At 41.4% G+C, this 14,911-nt stretch overlaps 1 protein-coding gene across 2 annotated transcripts in view; it reads right to left on the bottom strand.

The window, feature by feature from the left end:
- SGF29 (SAGA complex associated factor 29) overlaps positions 1–14,504 on the bottom strand; it is a 28,698-nt gene extending 14,194 nt beyond the window's left edge. The window contains exon 1 of one of the 2 annotated variants that reach the window (XM_039884595.1): positions 14,314–14,504. The gene's annotated coding sequence lies outside the window, so the exon portion shown is untranslated. Of the gene's footprint in view, positions 1–14,035; positions 14,188–14,313 lie in introns of those variants that run through there. The other variant, XM_039884594.1, reaches the window with a different exon arrangement.
- Positions 14,505–14,911: the final 407 nt, after the last annotated feature.

Here is a 14,911-nt window from a genome sequence, read left to right on the forward strand (position 1 = left end):
TAAGCCAACCTCTTGATTTTGGATTTCTAGCCTTCAGAACTGTGAGATAATACATTTGTTGTTTTAAGCCACCCAGTTTGTGGTAACATGCTGCAGCAGCCCTAGGAAACTAATACTGTGGCAAGTTGTCTTAGAATTCTACCATAATCCAATGACATGTGTGTATTCAACATATTTAGCCAAGTCAAGGAGTACTTATTTAATAACTTCCAAAAGCAGCATGCCCGAGCCCCAGCTACTATCCTGACAAATGATTTAAACATTCTGGTCTCCATCTTTTTAAATCTGTAAAAGAAGAATTCAGATAAGATTGTATATGAAGGCACTTTCCAAGTCATAAAGCACTGTTACTACTTTACTGTAGAAGAGAAATTATTTTTTAAAAAATCTGACTTAAGGAGAGTTGAGTGTATTCTGATGAAAATAAAATGCAATAAAATGTAATTAAGAAAAGAAGAAAAGACAATTAACAGGCAATAAAAAATGTTATTATAACTAGGCAAAAAAATGACATGACTAAAGACAAAGGTAGATGGGAAAACAATGAGAAAAATTTTTAGGGTACTGAAATTTTGCACGGTACACTATCTTCTTAGAAAGGTTGTTCAATTAACACATCTATATCCATAGAGATCAGATTCACACTGAATAAACTCCCTCCACTAATAAACTGTGAACCCCATGTATTTAAATATTCATACTCTCTTAAAATCTGTTTCTATTTATTAAAAAAAAGTAATATACAAACTAGGCTCAGAGGGGAACTTCCCCAACTTGATAATGGGCATCTATGAAAACCCACAGCTAACATCATACTTAATGGTAAAACACTGAAAGCTTCCTCTTCCCTCCAGATCCGGAATAGGTCAGCACTGACTGCATTTCTATTAAATATCTAGAATGGGCAAATCCATAGAAAGCTGGAGGTCGGGGGTGGCTGAGGGAGAAAGGGGAGCGACCGTTAATGAGTATGTGGTTTTTTGGCTAGGTGATGAAAATGTTTAAAAATGAATTGTGGTGATGGCTGCATAACTCTGAATATACTAAAAACCAATGAATTGTACATTTTAACCAGATGTACATCCCCATCCCCTCCAGCCCTAGGCAAAACTAATCTACTTTCTGTCTCTATAGATTTGCCTGGCTTATACTTGATTTATTTTGGTTACTGAATACTATCCCACTGTGTGTATACACCACATTTTGTATATCAATTCATCAACTAATGGACATTTGGGTTGTGTTTATTTTTTGGCGATTACAAATAAGGCTGCTATGAACACTCTTATACAAGTTTTTGTGTGGACATGTTTTTCATTTTCTGGGTAGATACCTAGGAGTGGAATTGCTGGATCACATGGTAACTCTGACCTTTTGAGAAACTGCCAGACTGTTTCTATTTTACATTTCCATCACCAACTTATGAGGGTTCCTATATCTCTGCATTTGTTTATCTTCTTCAGAGAACTGTCCTTTGTCAATTTTTATTGGGTTGGCTGTTTTCTTCGTTATTGAACTGTGTCCTTTATAGCACCTGTTTTTAATTTTTATGAGGTCTAATTTATCTACTTTTCTTTTTTTGCTTGTGTCATTGGTCTGTTTTTTTTTTTTTACAAGTGCTATACTATGTTTACCATCACAGCTTAATATAATGCATTTTAATATACAGAAGGAAAACTAGATTTTTAAAAAGTCTAGTTGCATTAGCTAGAACCACACAAAATAATGGATCTAGAGTTTAAATCAGAGCCTGGATGTGGACAAATCTGAGAACAATCAGCATAAGGTCATGGCTGAAGTCTTGGGGAATAATCTGCTGAGTGAGAAAAGATGAGCAGGAAAGAGCCCCACGAATGACAGTAAACGCTGGAGTTATGGACTGAAGATGGCAGTTCAGTGGGAAGTCCTGGGAAAGGATGGATTAGCCTGGAAGAGGGCTGTTCTCTCCTGCTAAATAAAGCAGGAGTCTCAGTTGGAATCACCTGCTTTCTACATGTCCACACCTGTGCACATTCAAATTGGGGAAGCCCCGTAACTTGACAAGTGGGTTTTACTTTTTATTTTGCCATCACAAACACTGACAGCAGGCACCTGTCTATGTAGCTAGGATAATCCAGTTATTGTGCCCTGATGATCCTACCTAAAACTTCAAACTTTGTCTTTGCTACTGCCCTGAGACCTGGGCCCCGCTAGCTGATGTCTGAAATTCCTACTTTGCTCAGAAAAGAAGCCAGAGACTTTATTCCCACCAACAAAAGAGGAACTATGCACAGCATCACCTGTCACCCCTACCTTCCCCTACAGAGGGAAGAACTGTCCCTCTACTTACTGAAAACCAATCCCTCCTCTGTGCTCTGAACCCATCTCCTCTTGGGCTGTCTGACACTCCTTTCCAATGTTTTATGAGCAAACAAGTATATTTTAGGAGAGCCCACCTTAAAAAGAGCTTCCAAACCCCATACTCGCCTTCAGCTCCCCATCCATCTCTGTTCTTCTTCACTGCAAAAATTCTGAAGTTGTCCAACCATGTGCCTCTATGTTCTCAACCCCATTTTACTTTTCAACCTACTTCAGTCCAGCTTCTGTCCTTACCAGTCTAGCAAAAACACTCTCAAGAGAACAAATAAACCTCCCAACAGGTCAAAGCATCAGATCCTTTCCTGCTTCATCCGACTTGACTTGTCAACATCTTGACACAGGTGCCCTCCTCCTCTGACTTCAGGACCTCCCTCCTGTGTGGTGCGTGATTGTGGTTCACCTCCACCTCCCTCCGGTTCCTCCTCAGTCTCTTGGGCTGGCCCCTCTCCCACCTGTCCTCTAAATGCTGGTGGTATTCCTCAGGGATTTGAAAGGCACTGTATACTCTCTACTACTTTCCTACTTCATACTCCGTCTCTCTCGTGCCCTCCCCCCATCACCAAAGCTAGGTCCATTTTGAATTTCCCACATCCACTATGCCAAACTTCTTTTTTAAGTGTAGTCGTTTCCCCTGGCTCCTGCAGGATACCACATCGTTGGCTATGAAGCACACGGTACCAACTTCCAAATCTATCTCCAGCCCAGATGGCTTCCCCAAGATTAAGAATCATATTCTCATGTTGGCTGGGCATCTCTACCAGAGACAACCCAAATCACTATTCCCGTCATAGACATTCCTTATATGACTCTACTTTTGTATATTAGAAATTTTCCATAATGAAAACAATTTTTTAAAATCAAAGTGTCCAGAAAATATTCAAAATTAGATTATAATGGTTGCAAACACTGTGAATATACTAAAAAGTCCCACAATGAATTGTACACTTTAAGTGGGTGAATTGTATGGTATGTGAATTATATCTTAATTAAACTGTTAGGAAAAAAAATCAATAACTCCAAAACCAAACTCATCACCTCCCTAACCAACAGACCCCCAAAACACCTACGTGGGAACATGCTCCTCCTCTGTTACATTACCTAACCCATTCAGCCACCTATGCTGGAAACTGAGTTATTTTCAACTCCGCCTTCTCCCTCAATCTCCATGTCCAATTAATCACCACTGTGGTTGGTTTGTCACTCCAATACTTCAGGACTCCGTCCACTCCCCTTTTTATCCTTCACTGTTTCAGGCTATATCAGGTCAGTCTCCCTGTAAATTATGCAGCAGCCTCCGAAGTGGTCTTACTCCTTGCATTCTCATCTCCATCAAATCTACCCTGTACACAGCCCAGAACCATCCATCTACAAGACAAGGGTGGTCATACTGTTCCCTGACCAAAAGCTTTCAACCCCCGGCCTCCAGGTCAGGCCCTTAACACAGGACATAGGACACAGGTCTCCAAGCCTGACTCTCATCACTCTCTGCCTCACATTCTACCTTCCAGCAACACTGAACTGTTCTGCTTTGAACCACACGCCGTGTAATTTCTTTTCTCCATACCCTATATTCATGCTGTTCCCTCTATCTGGGATGTCCCTCTCACAACCAGATTACCCATAACCCTGTCTGTGTCTGATTTAACTTCTTATTCTCTCAGACCTAGCTTACTACCAAGTCACCTCCTCCACTAATCACCAACAGAAATCCCCAGGCTCCTAGTCTAGGTTGTTACCTTTCTCAGTGCTCCCATAACAGCCAGTGCCATCTCTCCATTACTGTGCCTACCAAATAATATTAAAATTCTCTTGGTGTATATTTGTCTCCTTCTCTAGCTTATCCAATCTCTGAGGGTGGGAATCACTTTATCCTCCGTACCGAGCAGGGACCTGGCACACAGTACCCATTATCCTTCCTTCTATTCCCATTTACTCCTCAACTCATGGAAGCCTGTCTCTCCCTAGTCCCCAGTGATCTGTGCTCCTAGAACTTTCCACTAAACTGAATGCCTGACAACACGCTGCTCCCCAAAACTCTGCTCTCTGGGTTTCTAGGCCTCCAACCTCCCCTATTTCTCTAGCCACCCTGCGTGGTCTTTCCGCTGCCCTCCTCCTCCACCCCCATGGAAGATCACCCCGGGGTCTTCTCATTCTCCTGAGCATTCTCATCGGCTTCAAGGCCCCAAATTCTGAAACTTCCAAATCAATACCAGCACTGTCCTCTCTTCAGGGACCCCAACTCAGATTTCCAGCTGCCACCTGAATGTTCTACTAAGAAGCCCCTCACACACTGCACGCTTCCTTTCCTGCACTGCTCTGCCCTCTGGATGTGGATTATTGGTGTCCACCACCGTTCAGCCAGCTTCCTAAGCTAGAAATTCTGGAGTCACTGATTTCTCCGTGCTCATCTCCAACCCCCTCACCTCCGTAATCAATGTCCATTCAAATTATATTGATTTTGCCTCAGAAATACAGTCCCCTCTCTCCTACCACACCTGCCACTATCTTAGTCTGGGCTCTCATATTAGCATACTATCAGCCTGTCTGTCTCATTGTGGTTGGACACAAGGCCTGTTTCCCTTAAGGAAAAAAAAAACCCAAAAAACAAAAACAGAACTCGAGAGTAGATAATATATGCACATAGTAAAAACAAAAAACAAAAAACAAAAAACAATTCAAGAAGTAAAATACCTCCTACTCCTTATTTCTTGGGTATTTCTCCAGTGATATCCCACGGATATACAAGAAAAAAGTATGTCTCTCTTAAAACTTTTCGCAAATGGTAGCTGCAGAGACAGAGCGGAGATTAAGGTTGAAACATTCAGCAAACTAAAGTGAAAAAGCTGACTCATGTGGTCTGGAGGGGGAGTAGATCTAACACAAACCAGGCAGGGCCTAACTCTGCAACCAGCAGGCAAGAGTGCAGAAGGAGGGCCCTGTTTTTGAAAAGACCTGAGCCCTCTGACATTCAGCCCCTACACCAATTATTGGGTTCCCCACACATATAAACAGTGACATGTGACTTTTGAAACGCTTTTACCTTACCTCATTCCTATCCAATATGAAATAATTTTAAGGTGCTGAGATGAGTGCCAGGATTCTGGAGGATCACTTGGCCTACTGGGTAGTGAGTGCCCTGCCTAGGAGAACCACCTTATTTTATGATTGTATAACAAGCTACTGCCATCTCTAGATCCACTCAGTTATGAACTTAAATGTCCCCAGAAAACACGCTCTAAAAGAGGCAAGGTTTTCTCGGGCTCTCTACCCTGAGAACGCCATGCCTGTTGATGCAAAGCAAGTGGGAAGGAGTCACGCATGACCTAGAACCATACCTGACTGAAAGGCCAAGCAGTTTCCAGCATGAGCAGGAAAGCTTCCAGCCCATGCTGCCTGTTACTAGAGTCCAAGTTCCCCAGGTGATCTTATCACTATTCTCAAACAGTAAGAGGCTAGGCAATTCATGCAAGGTTTTAGGTATTCATATTCATTTTGAGGTAAGGCTCAGTGCTCTAAACATTTCAGCTTCTAGCACTCTCTTCTTTCCGCTGACTTAGAAGGCCACACCACTTATTTCTACCCACAGAGGGAACCACTATTCTGATATTTTTCAGTATAGATTAGTTATGCCTGTTCCAGGACTTCATACAAATGTAATCATGCCGGCATTCCAATTCTTTAGTGTCTAGATTCTTTAACTAAATGTGTGTTTAAGATTCAACTACGTTCTTGAGTGTATCAGGAGTTTGTTCCTTCCTATTGCCAAGTAGCATTCTATTGTATAAACAAACTAGTTTTTTCACCAGTTCTCTTTTGATGGTGCTTGGGACTGTTATGAATAAAACTGCTCTAAGCAGTCATATATGATTCTTTTTTTATGGCAGATGTTGACCTTTTTTGGGTAGTTAGGTCTGAGATGTATATTTAATTTTATAACAAACTGCCAGACCAGACCCTTTTCCTGAGTAGTTGTACCATTTCCCACCCACACCAACAATGTATGAATTTCCAGTTGCTCTATATCCTTACCAACTGTTGTCATTTTATTTATTAAAATTTAGCCATCCTAGCCAGTGTGAAGTGGTATATCATTGTGGTCTTAATTGATACTTCTCTGGTGAGTAATAATGTTGAGCACTTTCTCACGAGCTCATTTGTTCAGGTCTTTTGTCTATCTTTTAATTAGGTTGTCTTTTCATAATTTTTTTTTAATTCATTTATTTTAATTAGTTGCAAGTATACAGTACATTGGTTAGACATCTATATAGTTCGTAAAATGATCCTCCTAATTGCTCCCTCCCTCCCCTGACCCTCCACCTAGCCAACGTATTAATGCTAACTGCATTCCCTAAGTCGTGCTCCCCATCCCTGTGTCCATCCATTAGCTACGAATTTGTACTTCTTTAATCCCTCACCCCATTCTCCCAGCCCCCAAACTCCCCTCTCTTCTGTTCGTCACCAAATTGTGAGTGTTTTTGATTAGTTTGTTCTTTTTATTCCTTAGATTCCACATATAAGTGAAATCATATAGTGCTTTTCTTTCTCTGTCTGACTTAAATACCTTCTAGGTCCATCAAAGCAATCTTTTTCCATCCTCTTCCTTTTTGTATGTAGGGGTCTTGTTTTCTTATACATTTCTTTTCCATTTGAGGTCTTGACAGGAATGTAGTTGTTACCATTCTTTATTCCTGTTTTTGATACATGTTGTTTCTTCTTAAAGAAGTCCCTCCAACATTTCCTGTAATACTGGCTTGGTGGCAATAAATTCCTTTAGCTTATTTCTATCTGGGAAGCTCTTTTTCTGTCCTTCGACTTTAAATTATAGCTTGCTGGATAAAGTATACTTGGTTGTAGATCCTGGGTCTTCATCACTTTGAATATTTTTTTGCCAAGCCTTTTTGTCCTGCATAGTTTCTTTTGAGAAATCAGTTGCCAGTCTTATGGGTATTCCCTTATAAGTAATTATCTGTTTTTCTCTTGCTTTTAATATTCTTTGTATTTAACATTTGGCATTTTAACTATGATGTGTCTTGGTGTGGGCCTCTTTGGATCCCTGGTTTTTAGGATTCTCTGAGCTTCCTGGGGTTTTATGTCCATTTCCTTCACCGGGTTAGGGAAGTTTTCCATCATTATTTCTTCAAACAGCTGTTCAACATCTTGATTTTTTTCAGGTACATCAATCAGATGGATATTTGGACCCTTAATAGTGTCCCATATGCTCCTTAAATTATTTTTATAGTCTTGGCATCTTATCTCTTGCCATTCTGATCGCATGTCCTTGGCTTTCCCATCCTCTAGACAGGGCATTTGATCCTTTTCTTTATTCACTTTAATTCCTTTGTTTACCCCATTTAATATACTTCTCATCTCAAATAATGTGTTGTTCATTTCAGATTGGTTCCTTTTTATAATTTCCATTTTTATATTTTTTTAATCTCTTTGTTGAAGTTCTCACTAAATTTATCTATACTTCTCAAAAGGTCATTGAGTATCTTTATAGCCAGTGTTTTGAACTCTGCATCTGTTAGATTACTTGACTCCATTATACCTGGATCTCTGTTCTGTTCTCTCATATGGTTTCTGCTTCTTTGTCTTCCCATTTTGGCTGCCTTTCCATGTCTGTTTCTATGTACTAAGCAAAGCTCCTAAGTCTCCCGGTCTTATTAGTGTGGATTTGTGAAGTAGGTGTCCAGAGGCACAGTCCTGAGAAGGGCTCAGCTTCAAGCCAAATTTAGCCCAAGTCTCTGCCCCTCCAGGGCCACCTGTTAAGATTCAGCAAGCAATCCACAGATGCTGTGCTTATAGTTGCCTCAAAAGACCACACCAGAAACCAAGGCCAGCTGCCTCCAGTGTGAGTCTAGGCACTGCTTAGCAAGGAGCACCTGACTCTCTGAGGATACACCTGGATGTATCTTGGGTGGGGCCACGAGTTGGGGGAGGCGGGGTTTTAGGGAATCCTCTGGACGGAGTGACCTCTGTTATCCAGCCTGATGACGTCAGGGCTATGGCGGCGCTGTGTCAGTGCACTGGAAGTAAGGAGGGCTCAAGAGGGAACAATGGATACCATTGGCACTTCTGTACAGAGAGAATCTAGCCTTGGCCCTAACTCTGACAATGTCTCCCTGTAAGTCCCTGGTGCCCCTTGTGCTGCCAAATCGGCACTGGTGCTGAGAGCGAGCAGGTCCGTCATCGCGAAAGTCTGCTCGCAGAGGCGGCCCCTTTAAGAGGTGTCTGCCGCTGCCGCTGCCGCTGCCTCCTTTTCACTCAGTCGCTTGAGACCAGGCAGCTCCATGTCCTCGCCCCGTCCTACCTTCTGCTGTTGCAGGGTGCTTTCTTGGATTTCTGCCTAGTTATATGGCTTGTTCATCAAGATCCCAGGCGATTCTTCCTTGCTGTTGCTCCTTGTTTCCATCGCAATTTGATTTGGTCGCCAGAGGGATGTACAGAGCCTCTATCATCTATGCTATTTTTTTTTCCTAGCTCCTGTCTTTTCATTATTGATTTTTAGTAATTAGTTACGTATTCAAGATACAAGTCCTTTGTCAGATGTGAATTTTGAAAATACTTTCTCCTAGTTTATGGCTTACTTATTTACCTTAATGGTGTCTTTTGATTAGCAGAGTTTTAAACTTTAACTTATCAAATTTTTTAATGGTTATTACTGTGTTCCCAGATCCTAAGCTACTCTTCTGTTTTCTCCTAGAAATTTTATAGTTTTAGCTTTTACGTTTATAGTCTACCTCAGATTAATTCTGTTTGCCGTAAGGTAAAGGTCTTTCTTATCCATATAAATATCTAGTTACCCCAATTTGCTCTTCAATCCTTCTAGTGAAGTCTTTATTTCAGGTATTGGATTTTTTGGTTCTAGAATTTGCATGTTTCTATTTTATAGCTTCTATTTCTCCACTGAGATTTCTTGTTATAAGAAATATAAGCATATTTCTATTTCAATTATAAGCACATTTTTCCTTTACATATCTGAGTATAGTTTTAATAACCACTTAAAAAGTCTTGTCAGTTAATAACAACATTGAGTCATCTTGGGGTTGATCTCATTTGATTGCCTTTTCTCACAAATATAATTCATATTTTACTGTTTCTTGTGTCTAGTAATTTTGGACTATATCCTGGACATTGTAAATGATATACTGTAGAATCTGGATTGTTACATTCTTGCGAGTTTGACATAGCTGAACTCAAACTCCCAAGAGATCCCCATGGTAGGCATCAGCTGAAATCTGTACAACTCTTTTAGCTTTAGCTGAGCTGCTTGCAAGCGTGCTCCATGCTTGTCTAGTTCAGAAGTTTGGCTGATTTTTAAAAATAACAGCTTAATTGAGATATAATTCATATACCACATAATTCACTCTTTAAAAGTGTTCAGTTCAGTGTTTTTTTTTAGTAAATTCACAAGTCTGTGCAACCATTACCACTATCTTAGAATATTTTCGTCACCCCAATAAGAAACTTGTACCCATCAGCAGTCACTCCCCATTCTCTCTTCCTCTCAGCCACTGATAACCATTATTCTACTTTCCATCTCTATGGATTTGCCTATTTTAGACTAGACAGTTCATATCAACAGAATTATATAATATGTGGCCTTTTGCATCTGGCTTCTTTCACTCAGCCTAATATTTTCAAGGTTCATCCATCTGAAACATGTATCAGCACTTTATTCCTCTTATGGCTGAATAATATTCCATTGCATGGATATATCTCATTTGTTTATCCAATCATCAGTTGATGGACAAGTAGATAAAATTACTTTTATATGGAGAATCTGAACACCTTCTTTGTGGCAGTCTTCTTTCCAAGATGGGCCTTTGTCATGATGTCCACAGGCATTAAAAGCAAATAGGAAACTCACAAATAGGAAGCTGACATTGTTCTGGGTATCAGCTCCAGCTCCTGTCCAGTTACTGCCTGCTTCTGGTTGCTCTTCAGTACCTTCAGATAATGCTTTTAAAAAATATTTTATGCAGCATTTATATTCATTATTTGTGAGAGGGCTGGCCTGATATGAACTACTCCACCATTGCTGAAGCAACCTCTGAGTGTCTCGCCCGGCACTTTTCCTCCCTTTTGGTAACAGTGCTACAATTTCCTTTTGGGAAACTGTTCCTCACCTTTGTTCTAAGGATGGGTACACGGCCTGGACTACTGAAAGTATTACATTCTTCCTGACCATAATTTCTGGTTCAGGAAGAAATATGAGACTCAAGTCTGGCCAAAACCAGTTTTAGATCTTTTGCTGGAGCTATCTGCAAAGAGATATCTTTTTCAGTTTTTGGTTAAGAGAGTAGCTTGGAAGCCTGTAACTCACAGAGGCTTCTGCCTGCCTGAAAGAGAAACCAACATGGAGGAAAGCAGAACTGAAAGATGTAGAAAATACCAGTGACATAATTTAGTCTTCTGGATACAGCCATGCCTCAAGCTGGTATATACCTAGAACTCTTCAGTTAGAGTTAATACCTTTTTCTACTTAGGCTAGTGTTTGGGTTAGTTTTTTTCTTTTCTGCAACTAAGAAGTTTGACTACGAAGAAGTATTTCTCAGGGACAAAAGTTGCAGGGTGAAAGCATATATATTAATTGCTAAAGTCCCCGCCTAAAACAGCACTCTGGCCTCTATACTAGAAGCCAAGGCCCCATACAAATTCAAGCATCCTATACTTAAACCACTCTAAAATTAATCCCATAGGGCTTAAGATAATCCAAGTTTTGTTCTGACTCAAAGAGACACAAGGCATCTAAAACCTTACACTCAGATTTCATACCCTCGATCCATCAAGAATGTACATTCATTAACTGATTTTTTATACGTTAAAAAGAAAATAACAATTTTTTCCCCTAGTACCTACCCTGCTTCTGTACTGGAGCTTACACAGGGGATTGTCATTTAAACCTTATAGCAATCCTATAAGCACAGCCTCTTTATAGCTGGTGAAACTGAAGTTCAGAGAGGTTAAGTTATGCAAGCTACGTAACTCAGGAAATCCAGGTAGTTGAGCTAGAACTGCAAGACTGAAAACTCTAAAATCCACGTTCTTCCTTTCAATTCCACGTTCTGTCACGACTTCACAAATTCAATAGCAAAAGAGATCGTGGAAGTTGAGGCATTTGTCTATTGTAAACTGCCAATCAACTTTTGGGTTATTATGAGTACACTGAAAGCATCACCAATGAGATGATAATTTATTGTGGCATCTGAAAAAAAAACAGGTAGAAAAATAAAGGTAGTAGCTATTTCTTACTGAGTACCTACCACATGCTAGGCACTTTTACATAGATTATCCTATTTAACCCTCTTAACAATCCTGCAAAGTAAGTCCTATTCGTTTAGTACTGTGGAAACTGGAATCTTGGAGAAATAAATGACTCCATCAAGGTCATGCAAGATATAAGTAGCAGAGGTGGGATTCAAATCCAGATTTGCCTGACTCTACAACCTAAGCCTTAAGGGCTCACACAGCCCTTTAGCATCATCAACATCCCACTGCCACTGGTTCATGTTCACCAAGCTACCTTCCATTCCACGGATGTAGTGACCACAAATCCTTGAGTGACATAAATTTTTTTTCCAATGTAGATGATGCATCAAAAACTTAAATGAGATTCATTTTTTAAACCTTTGTAAGAATCTTTGTATACAAACTTAGAAATCAGAAAAAAAGGCCTGTGACTTACCTACCACACGTCTCCACCTCCAGTGCCTGAAAGTTGGTCACTAAACCTAGAGACTGTAATGGACCCACCTACTGAGAACAGGGTGCCTTGTGGTTGGGCCAGGTATTTATAAAACAGATACTCTGGTTTACAAAACACTTTCAAGGCATTGTTTCAGATCCTGGACAGCATCTCTCAAACAGCCCTCATCTACTGACTCTACCCTACGATAACCACATTGAACAATTCCAGTGCCCCCATCCCAAACAAGCAGACTTCCATGCTTCTGTTGTACCTGCCCAAACTGTTACACTTGCCTGATGCCCTTTAATCCTTCCCCTTCTTCCCCTCGGGATCTCTCAAATTTATTCACCTTTCAGGGTCCAAATCAAATGGCAGCAACGTTAACACTTTACAGCAGTACTTGCCAATCTTTCTACACCGCGGCACACAGAGAACATGGCCATATTTGTATGGCAGTATGGCATACTGGGGTAAAAGAACAAAGCTGCTTACAGTCAGAAATGACTGGAGAGAGATCTGGCTGCCCCAATGCCAAGGGCAATCAAAACTTCCAAAGCATCTTACACAAACTTTCATTCTTGCACTTGCCACATATACAGCGACTAATTGTTTCACTTGTCTCTTCTGCCTAATGGTGAGCTCTTAGAAGAGTGGGATGCAGTTTTATTCATTTTACATTCTTAGCAACTAGCAGAGGGCCTGGCAACTACTAAGTCCTCAAAACAGAATGCTGAACTGAATCCTGTAAAATAGTCTTTCAAGTTAAAAACAAAGCAACAATTCTGAAGCTGTGCTATTCAATATCTTTTCCTCCCCTACCCCAGGAAAAAAAAAAAACCACAACTAGATGCTATCAACATACTCTAAGAGGGATTGTCTACTTCCCACTTATGGAGAAGAGGTACTTCCCTTTTATAAATTCATTTATTTAATAATATTTATCAAGCACCTACTCTGTGACAGGCATGAGGGATATTTGGCAGTGAGAGAGACAAACAGTTCCTACCTTGTTCTTAGGAAACTTAACTCTAGAAAGGAATACAGACATTAAACAAATAGTTCCATATACTTATCCGTTGATGAAATAAACACTCTAAAAAGGACATATAGGACACAATATAGATAAATGGATAAATCTCAATAATGACAGATAATGTCAAAGAACTGAAAACACAAATCATCAGGCAGAAAGGTGCAAGTGCCAAAGGGAATATCTACAATGAAACACCCAGTAGTGAAACTTTGAAGCCTCAAGGATAACTATGTGCTGATAGATTGATGGAGGCAGAGAGAGGAGAAGCAAAAGACACCAAGAATAATCCAAGGTGTTTGGCCTGAGCAACTGGAAGAATGAGAAGGTTGGAGAAGGTGAAAGGTAAAACTCAAAATTTCAGTTATTTAAGAGATGTCACGTGAGAGCTACATATAAGAACCTGGAGTTCAAGGCAGAGAACTGGGTTGAGGATAAAAACTTGAGTTAGCACAACAGATGGTATTTATATTTAAAGCCTTGAAATGAGTAATTTCTAGGAACTGAATGAAGAAAAAAGATGAAGATAAGGCCTTGGGGCAGTACGACCACTGAAGAAAGCGGGGCAAGAATGAGCAGAAAGGCCAGAGAGAGCTGAGGCGAGGGACGAGAACGCTGCCCAAGCCAAATGAAGGTGTTTCAAGAAGGGGCGGTGATCAGCTGTATAAAATACTGATACGGGGCTGAGAACTAAGTTAACCCTGATCCTTGGTGGCTCTGACAAAGAGGCATTTCAGTGTAGTGGGGGCAACGCCTGACTGAAGTGGGTTCAAGAAAGCCTGAAGGAGAAAAGGTGTTAGTGAATAAACACTGAAGCTCTCCTTGGCTGCAGAGACGAGAGGAGGTAAATGGAGGTACACGGAGTGAGAATGAAGTTTTGTTAAGAGCCACATCTTGAGCATATAATAAAAACCGCCGGAGTTCGGGGCCCTATCTCAGCCATCGTCTGCTCGCACCTGGGCTGAGTATCCCATCCGGGCCAGCCTCGGGGTCACGATCCGCGCGCTGCAGCTTTGCACTGTCGCGGGCCGGGCGGGAACACGCGCTGACCCCCAAGGCCAGCGCCGGCCGGCCGTCTAAGCTCCGCCCCGCCCCGGGGGGACCGAGGCGCGCGCGCACCGCCCCTCGCGAGCCGCCTCTACGAGGCCCGGAAATGGGCGCACAGAAGGAGGACCTTGGCCCTCCGCTCCCGCCATGCCGCCGGGGTTCCAGTTCGCGACCCATCCCCGCCTACCGAGCCACGGGCGGAACTAGCACGTCGCGCTGGAAATTGCGACGGCGGGAGCAAGCGTGTCCCTCGAATGCTTTTCAAAGTCTGCAGATAGTAACACGCTCGCGCCCAAGATTTGCGGCACGTCGAGAACAACGATTTTTCCCTTCTATGAGCTGAGTCGCCGCGCGGAGGACCCCGCTCTGCGCGTGCGCTGTCCTTCCTCTGTGACGTGCGCGCTGCTTCTTGGGAAGTGTAGTTTTTGCTTTGTACCTTCCTGACTCTTCAGTTGAACCTTATTTTAACAGACCAAGGCACTTGTGTGTTTCAGTATTCTCTCCCATTCCCCAAAGCCTCTGTAAAATAATAGTTTTTTTTTTAAAGGGCTGTTTGTTAGTTGAAGGGGGCAGTGGACACAAGAGAACTCCGTTGTCTGCCTCAATTTTGCTGTGAACCTAAACCTGCTTTTAAAAAGTCTATTTAAAACATTTTTAAATTAAAAAATAAGCAAATCTATAAACCTAGAAAGTGCACTTTAGATAACCTTCCCAGGAAAGTATTAAGGATGCGAGCAAACATTTAGCTATAATGGTTTACATGCTAGTATCATAATTTCTTACAT

Source organism: Pteropus medius, unplaced genomic scaffold, assembly GCF_902729225.1.
Source record: "Pteropus medius unplaced genomic scaffold, Ma_sr-lr_union100, whole genome shotgun sequence".
NCBI lineage: Eukaryota > Metazoa > Chordata > Mammalia > Chiroptera > Pteropodidae > Pteropus > Pteropus medius.